A 9,044-nucleotide genomic window follows, 5' to 3' on the forward strand; every position below is an offset into this window, starting at 1 on the left:
TGAATAGCCTTTTGAGCGGTGGGAATTTTTATAAAACGTAGTTTTCTGAATCTACGTTCACTTATACTAACATATGTTACTAATCTGTGATTTATGACACGGGTTTTTCATCATATTTTGCCCAATTTTCAACCGATTTGCTTGAAAGTATTATTTTTAAAATCAGCAAACTATGTTTCATAACAGAAAGCAAAAAAAAAAAATTCGCTAATAAAAAACGCGTTAGAAATGCGCAAAATAATTCTCCAATTAATCAGATACAAACATATTTTCGCGGATCATTGTGATGGGAAAAGATTAAAACAAATGAAACGTTTGATGTATTGACAAACGTGTCTGAACATGATGATGTACAGGATATTAATCGTATAAGTGTTTACTTGATAAGTAAAGAGAATACTGGATAAGTAAAAGCAAAATGGGAAAACTACGAATGTTACAAGTGTTTACTTATAAGTATAAGTATAAGTAAAAGGTTATTCGCTTAGTCTCAAGGGTTTACTTTACTTGACCGGTATTTATTTTAAAGTAAAAAGTATAGTTTAAATATCTGTAATCGGTTCAATCGATGATATAATAGGTAATTTCTCAACTATCTTAAGTACTTGTGTTCTGTTCCATCAAATAATAATAATAATACTGTAATTGCATTTTTAACAAAATATTTTCTTAAAATCATGCGGATTAATTTGACTTTAGTATATCAAATATTATCTACAAAAGAATAAGAGGGAATCAGCTTAATAGCATTAGAAAGAGGAAACGTAAGCTTTTACACGACACTTTTTTGAAGATAAAACGCAGGATATTCAACAGATGATTTCAAAATTAAAAAAAAAAACAAACGAAGAAGCAGTAAGAAAATGAATCTTGATAAAAAAATAAATTAATTAAAAGCGATTGAATATATCCGCCAAGAAAAAAAGAATCGAGAAAAAAGTACAGATACTTTGATAAAATGCTAAAAAAATATTTAAAAAGTGAAATTAAATAATAAATATTAGAATAGCAGTAGTAAAGGAAATATACGAACGGAAAAAAGCGTATCCTAAAAAAAATCGTGCGGTTTGAATCTTTTACATTTTGAAAAATATCGAATATAAAAACTTAAGATTAATTTTATATTACGTGTTATTCGTGAAGTTTTTACGTCCTCCCTCGGGATAAACAAGGTTCACTGCTAGCACACGTTGGTGGTTATGCGGTTCCACAGTTCGACCGCTGTAGCCTGAAGAGGAGGCGCTTACACGGATTCTTTACGATATCCCACACAAAGAGATCTGGCGATCTCGGAGGCCTCTAATCGAGAGAAAAAAGCCGGTTTTCACACATCGAGATCGGTTTGTTTCCGTAACGGTGTTCTCTAAAAACAAAAAGAAGTGGACCGTACTTCTCCCTGGAAATTGCAGAAAAACATTATGTTTGGAAGAGGAAAACAATTCAGCGGTTATTCAAAAATATTTTAAGCGTATTTTTATGTATAGACTGAAAGGGATGCGGAAAATCATTTGTAAAACTTCATCGACAAACAAAATTTTTTGATTGTATTTTAATCGAATCGGTGGGATATTTTAAAATCTTTCAATTTATTAAAAAAGGCAGTAGAAACGTAATACGGCCCTTCTCATAAGCCGAAGTATTGCGTTGAGACACACGAAAATATTTTCTTTGTCTGGTTATATATATATAAATGCTGTACTTGTATATGTTGAAGCCAAAATGAGAAGTCTATAATTCGCACCGTACTAAAATAACAACCGATTTACCTTCTAAATCTGTAACAAATTTTTTAAACTTCAAAATTGTTTAAATTTTTTCAAAATTTGTTGACTTTAGAACTGAAAATATGAAGGTAAATTTTTAAATTAAATATGATAATTAAAGTAAACAATACCTCGGTTGACCAGGACGTTTAATTTCTAGTAGTATTGCAAATTAGTTTTTATTATAATTATCGGAAGGCTGTTATTATTAGGGTTTGGGTCATAATTTCAACATTATTTGTTTCCGATGTAACTTTAAATTTTGCACTAACAAAGGTTTATACCTGTAAAGAATTTACGGTTATCGCCTTACCGAAATATTTCAGGTAGGTATAAGGTAAGATAGTATAAAATTCTCGGGGAAACAAAAAGATGAAACTAATCGCTTACCGACCTTCCAAAACGTTATGAACATATTACTTGGAATTCAAAATAATATTAACCCTGTTACCTTATTTATTCGACAGGCTTGGACATATATTAAGACTTAAACGTGTTTTCGATAGATCGGGGGATTCCATCCTTGGCTTCCGTAGTGAGATTGTATAGTTACCGTTACGGTACCTGCCCGCATAGCAGGCCATTGTCTACAATCAGCTAAGATTAGAATAAGTTTTTATAACTGCCTTTTCTGTTCTGTTTATCGTATAGTTTAGCGAATGAGAAATTTTAAAGTCATTATTCCTAAAATTGTATAGCCTATACAAATTTTGAATCGAACAAAGAAAAACCTTTTCGCTGCTCTTTCACCAGTCGTAAATAGGAAACCGGTCGGTAACCGTATAATATTCACGCATTTTTTTTACAAGAGGGTTTATTATTTACGAATTTTGAAAATAATATAACATAATTCCAAGCCTAACCCTGAAATCGAACCCAGAATTATTTACTGTACAAAAAGAACGGATTTCTGTTTTAAAAATATGTACGAGTAAGAGATTACTCCGTTCTTTAATTACGCAAAAAACTCGAAACTTAACAAAATATTTTTTCATCGCGGATTCATTATTTTGATTTCATCGATCGATAAAATGTACGGGATGAGTATTTTTTCACAGAAAATTTACTCCATTGGAATGAAATCATTTTATATATATAAAAATTAAAAAAATACGGTGCCAAGCTTTCTGTTAAAAAATTTACATTTGATTACTTTACTTGTTGAAAAAAAAAATACATTTATTTTAACAATAAATTTGAAGTAACTTTCAGTTATAATAAATTCTTACGCGATACAGTGCGATAAATAGCTAAAAAAAAATGAACACAAGCTGGGAATCGAACCGAAATCCCGGTATCTAACCCTCTGATGAAATTACTTACGTTTTTAATTTATAACTCCTGCGCGATCGTTTACTTACGCGTTATTGTTTAGATGACTTACGGGCTGTTGAAGAAGACAAACTTACGCCTGAAATCGACGTATACACGGTATGAAAGATAGGAATACTAGAACGAAGTAAAGAAGGAGAATAGTTAAAAATAACATTTACTTTGCAAATAAAAATTATTGAAAAATCAATTTCTCTTAAATAGAGTAATGAAGAAGATTACAATTAATTTCGACTTAATATTAAGGATAATCCTCATACTCAAATTAGCCGAAGCTAAAATAGAAGCTATTCACTGTTAACGAAAAAATTGATAATATCCAGTCAAGAGAATTAAAAGAAAAGGAGCCGCTAATTACCTTTCAAGTGAAAGACTTTATTCTTATTTATATAGTTTAAAAAAAACAACAATACTTTCAACGTATAAATAAATAAATTTTGTAAATGTCCAGAGAAAAAATTCATAATAACTTCAATGTTAAGCTTTAAATTAAGCTATCCGAACAAAAAAAAAGTAAAACCTAAGAACGTTCAAGTACACCTATATAAAAAAAATCCTAACCACCTCAAAAACCCAATTAAGCCACCTGAAACAAAATACTCTACAAGTAATCCATATCTAAAATAACAAAATTTAAAAAAAAACCAGAAGAATAAAAACCCAAAAACCATATATAAATCAAACCAAAGTAAAAATATAAAGAACTCACTACATCCAAAAACAAACAAAAAATAAATAAATATAAAAAAATTAACCTAAAATCATCCTCAAATAATCAAAACATAAAAAAACCAACAAATAAACAAAAAAAATATAAAAAAGAGAAATATTCAGATATAAACTATAAGAAAAATTAATATAAGGGAAAAAAAGAATTAGAAGAAAACAAATAATAAATTAAACGTAAATTATAAATAAAAGTAACCCGCCGCCGACCTAAAAAAAACTAAATATTTAAAAAAAAATCTAAAATAAAATCCCTTGAATAAAACCCAGAAAAAAAGGAAATCCACATAAACAAACTAAAGAAACAAAAAATGCTTAACTAAGCCTCCTATAAATCTGATATCTTGACTACCTAAAAAACAATGAATAAAAATAATACCGGAACACAAAAAAGTAACGATTTAAACACAGCGTGAATTAATAAATGAATAAAACAAAGAGATGAAGACCCAAGAGAAAGAATAAAAAATATAAATCCCAACCGTCTAAGTAGAAAAAGCAATAATCTTCCTCAAATCATTTTCTAAACGAGCGGCACAAGTATCGCAAAAATAAATAAAATAATTAAATCGAATAATTAAATAAACACCAGAAGTCACCAAAGTAGAAACAGGGGTAGGAGCTGCCGTCGCCGAAGGCAACCAAACACAAAAGGGGAACCGAGCGCTTTTAGTAAAAGAAGCAAATAAAACCAAATTAATAAAATCACCGTCAAAAAAATATAATGAAAAGAACCAAAATTAATAAATAAACCGATACACAAAATTAAAAATACATCGCCTGCACAATTTATTAATAAAGTAATAAGACCAGAACATAAAGAAACTCTATTTTGATAATAAATAACTAAACAATAAAAAATTAACCCGAGACCATCTCAGCCTAATAATAAACAAATAAAATCAGGTATTATAATAAAAAAACCGTACTTAGAATAAATAAAACAACCAAATAATAAAACCGAACTAAATTTAGATCACCAAGACTATAAAATAAAACACAACTTCTAATTAAAAATACAAGACATAAAAAAACAAGAAATACAATCAAAAAAAAACGAAATCATATTCAAACAAATAAATACCAAAGAAAAAAAAAGATTGTAACAGAAAAACATAGCCTATTCTCAAAAAGATCTTTGACATCACAAATCAAAATTTTAAATTAAAATAAATAAATCAAATATTATATAAAAAAATAAAGAAGCAAAACATAAAATTCACGAACATAACAAGAACTAATTAAAATTAAATCACCGGAATAAAGACCGTGCTGAGTTAAAGAAAAAATTATTACTTTATAACAAGCAGGAAAAATAAAAATAAAAAATAAAATCTTCATCTTAAAATAGAAATAATTAAACTAATATCAGAAAATAAATTCAATCTAGGAGGACAAGAAGACGCAAACCAAAAAAAAAAAAAAAAAAACTTAAGTAAAGGTAAATAATTAAGCAATCCCTTAACGAGAAAGAATCTTCGTCTTCCCGATCAATCGTAAATAACCCCGACATATGTAAATAACAAAAGCACGAGCGACCATAAAAGACGATGAACCGATTAATCCCAAACCAGTTATAGTAAATAACCAGACTTATGTGACAAACAGACGAATAAGCAACAAGAACCTTTAAATCTCTTTGAATTATACAAAATATTCTAACGACCAAATAAACAAATACTAACAAAAAAATAACCGTAATTAAATAAAAAAAAATAAATATAACCTAATCGACGAATCCAACCATACCCCCATACTTTACTGGGGGTAAAGCCCCCCATACTGGGGGTAACCATACCCCCCAACTTTAATATTACACCGGCTAAAATTATAGAACCTGAAGTAGGGGCCTCTACATGAGCCCGTTAATACCCCGACTAAACCTAAAGTCAAAACAAAGAATTCAAAATAGATAAAAATAATCTTAAAAGCTAACAATTTAAACCATCAAAATTAGAACTTAAAGCTACCCCTAACCTTAAATCAATTTAATATAAAAAAACAAGGGTTCAAAATATAAGAAAATAAACTTAAAAGCTAACAATTTAAAGCATCAAAACCAGACCGTAAAGCTACCCCTTATGCTAATTCAATACAACAAAAAAAATCAAGAATCCAAAATAGATGAAAATAAACCCGGAAGCTTAATAAAATATTCTCAATTTAAATCCAAAAGATTAACTCTTATAATAATAAATTTGTTTTTAAGAAACCAAATATAAATATTTAAATAAGCGCATCTTATTAAACTGAAACTTAAAATTAAAGTTAAACCATGAGGGTTTTTTTTTGTATAAAAAAAAATTGGTAAGAATTGACTCAACGCTTGGAGTCAAACCAAAACCGTCATGTTAGTAGGTTGTTTGATCCAGCAAATTGATGTTTTTGTGCCTCGTAATAAATTTAAAACAGAAAAATTCAATTAAAAAAATTAACGGTAAATATTTTTTAAATGTTACGAAGAAAATTTAAACACGGTGAATAATTATTTATTTTTTTAAATTAATGAGTGTAAATTCGGGCTATTAACATTTTTAATTTAATAAATTATTTGAATACATACATAGAAAGAGAAAACATCTGCAGATTATTGTTTCAAAAATTGTAAAAAAAATTAAAAAAGTAATTACTCACCTTAATCAGTAATATCTCGACAAAAAGAAGTAAACTGGATGACGTTCCCTCGAGTCAGAAACAAGTCTTACAAATTGAGTCTACGAACACACGTACTACACACTATCCCGTACACTTACACAGCACGACTGCGGGACACACATATTTCTCTGTCACCCCCCACTATGGCAACGAATGTCACGACATCTTTACCGTTACTTTTAAACAACAAAATTATTCCATCTAAAAATTTTTTCGCTTATACGTTGTCCATCCATCAAACCATCAAACGTCCTCTAATACCAAATAAGTTATTTTCAATCTTGCGGAACTTATAATTACATTAAATATTAACGAAAATAAATTTCCATTTTAACGATACACGAAAGAGTTATAACAAAATTTACGCTTATTTAATTAACCTATTACTACGTAACTAACTTATTACGTAATCATGCTCAACATACAATACATGTAAATGCAGACCCGCACGCGCGCGCACATAAAATCTTGTTATTAAGTATTATTATATTTGTTTAAATATCAAATCAGGGATTAAAAAGAAATAAAATTAATTTTTTTTTTTAGATGCAACATCTCCACGCTAGAGAAGCAGCTGTTTACCTGCTACAATAAAATCTACAACGTTTCAAAATTATTAATATTTTTTGGAGTGAAGTGTGCAATTTAGAAAACGGTTTTACACGAAAGATGTTTCTTTTATAATCGTTCACAAATTAACTTAAAAGAATGCAACGAAAATCACCCCTTATACTACCGTCTATAACTCTTCAAAATTAAAATCATTTTTACGGGTGGGGGTGAAATTTTGAAATTTTTTTTACAAGAGTTGTTTGTTTATTTATATTCACAAAATTATCGACAAAAACCTGCAACGAAAATCACCCCTTGTACTGCTTTCAATAACTCTTCAAAATTAAAAAAAAAATCCGTTCTGGAGTTACGAGTATAAGGTGATTTATAGGCCGCACCGAAAACTATTTTTAGAGGTGGTGGTAATTTAGCAAAAACTTTTTTTACAAAATTGTTTATTGATATTCACAAAATTATAAAAAAAATATATATAACTTTAATTATGCAAAATCGGGAGACGATTTCGTTTTTCCCCCTGTATCCCCCATCCGCTGACCTTCTTGATTGAAAATTTAATAGCGCCGATGTCCCTTCTATAATAATATTATAGTCAAGTTTGGTGAAAATCGGTCAAGTATTTCTGGAGATATAAGGCGATTTACACACATGCATACATATATGCGCACATTTTATCGCAGAAATTTCGGTTTTGCGGAAGTTTCGATGCCATCTTTCGGTTTTCTGGTATCCTTAGGGGTCAGTTCGTCAAGACTCGGTGGGATATGCCCGGTGTTGACCGATTATTATACTTTCGCTTCTATATAGCTATAGCTGCTATACAGACGGGAAAGAAAAAATTAATTAAAATCTAAAACTACATTTTTTGGTTGCTAAACAGTAACCGTAAAAAAAATTAAATAAGTACTCTGCAGTACTTATTTACCGACTTGACCCGGGTATTTTTTACCATCTACTGCCTGTCATAAGAGAACCGCTTGGCAGACTGTTCACGGGATGCCTAAGCTGCTTGAAAGGTGGCCTTGGTAAGGGTACTCCTGAAACCTGGAAAGTATCCTGGTGAGGTCGGCAGTTATCGACCCATCAGCCTCTTGCCGGTTCTCGGCGAGTTGCTTGAAAGGCTGGTTGTGGAACGGCTCGAGGAAAGCATCGATATAAGCTGTTTTCTAAATCAAGGCCGATACGGTTTCATTAAAGGGGTTGGCACCGAGGACTGCATCTTAAATGCTCTTGCCGAGGTGGAAAGCGCCGACTGCAAATATGTTTTGGCTATTTTTATTGATATAGAGGCGGCATTTCCTTCCTTGTGTTGGCGTTCTGTCCTTTATGCTTTGGCACGCCGCAATGTTCCCGAATCCCTGCAAGCCGTGGTAACAGACTATTTGTCTAACCGTACGGCTCTGTTTAAAGATGCGCACCTAGTTGTGGAAAAGTCCGTCACCAGGGGAAGCCATCAGGGCTCCGTTTTCGGTCCCTTGCTGTAGAACCTGGTATTCGACCGATTTTTGGGACTGACATTCCCGGAAGGAGTCACGGCCCAGGCTCTCGCCGATGACTGCCTCCTATTAGTTCGTGGTAATTCACGACCGCAGCTAGAAAACCGAGCGCAGGCGGCTTTGTCACTCGCAGAGGGCTGAATGTACATTCAAAATTTAAGGATTTCTGTGCCCGAGACGAAGTTTATGCTTACAAGGGTGCAGACAAATTATCATACAATCGTAACCCCCGTATAAGTATAAAGGCTTGTACTCAGTCGAGTTCCAGTCGATAAGTACCTACTTGTTTTGTTTGATGAGAAGTTGCTGTTTTAGCGATCACATTAGGCAAGTAGCAGCGGACGCCGTCTCTGTGATGCACAAGCTTAGGAGGATTGCTCGGAAGGATTACGGACTATCGGGCCGTCATTTGTACATAGCGTACCGATCTGTCTTCAAAGGTTTGACCTCTTACGCCGCGTCTGTTTGGGCGCGTAGGTGGAAAGAAGTCGAGCACTTATTC

The 9,044-nt window shown here is 31.5% G+C and overlaps 1 long non-coding RNA gene across 1 annotated transcript in view; it reads right to left on the reverse strand.

The window, feature by feature from the left end:
* Nucleotides 1-6,686, reverse strand: part of LOC142331326 (uncharacterized) — a 41,761-nt gene extending 35,075 nt beyond the window's left edge. The window contains exon 1 of the long non-coding RNA XR_012757962.1: nucleotides 6,456-6,686. This is a non-coding gene — a long non-coding RNA (uncharacterized LOC142331326). The remainder of the gene's footprint in view (nucleotides 1-6,455) is intronic.
* Between the last annotated feature and the right edge of the window lie 2,358 nt (nucleotides 6,687-9,044).

This window comes from Lycorma delicatula, chromosome 10 (genome assembly GCF_047948215.1).
Source record: "Lycorma delicatula isolate Av1 chromosome 10, ASM4794821v1, whole genome shotgun sequence".
Classification (NCBI taxonomy): domain Eukaryota; kingdom Metazoa; phylum Arthropoda; class Insecta; order Hemiptera; family Fulgoridae; genus Lycorma; species Lycorma delicatula.